Raw genomic sequence first — 450 nt, 5'->3', positions numbered from 1 at the left:
AGTGACCTCGGGGCGTTTTCCCTCGGTGTCCTTCGCACGCGTCTCCAGGCGGAGCACCACTAGGCAGTAGCTGCCAGTGAGCTACCACGGTTTGTGAGCCAGTGGGCACTGTCTGGGGTGCTCTGCTTGGTTTCCCCCCGGGGAGCACTTGTTTTGGCCCTTTGACCTTGCACGTGCATGCCCTGTTTTCTCTTCTGTTGTCCCCAGCAATCTGTCAATGTTTTTAAGGCGCTGATCGCCCAACCCAGTGGCGGCCCCAGCATGTGGTTTTAACACTTTTAAACTGCGAAGAACAGAGCACCAGACATCGTGAGGAACTTCAGGACCCTTCCTTCTTTTATCTGTTGATGTTACAACACGCGGCCACTGATACCAACGGCAGCCCCTAGAGACTCCGGCGTGTGCCACGAAACCTGTGGACATCAAATAGTCCCAGCCCAGCCCAGCCCC

At 56.4% G+C, this 450-nt stretch overlaps 1 long non-coding RNA gene across 1 annotated transcript in view; it reads left to right on the top strand.

Moving 5' to 3' along the window:
* The window catches only part of LOC109302867, a 102,783-nt gene that overhangs the window by 57,451 nt on the left and 44,882 nt on the right, over positions 1-450 (top strand). The gene's annotated exons all lie outside the window — the stretch shown is intronic.

Source organism: Gavialis gangeticus, unplaced genomic scaffold (assembly GCF_001723915.1).
Source record: "Gavialis gangeticus isolate Ggan-Ray unplaced genomic scaffold, GavGan_comp1, whole genome shotgun sequence".
NCBI classification, from domain to species: domain Eukaryota; kingdom Metazoa; phylum Chordata; order Crocodylia; family Gavialidae; genus Gavialis; species Gavialis gangeticus.
Note: the sequence above shows the minus strand (reverse complement) of the source record. Positions and strands in the feature narration are given on the sequence as shown.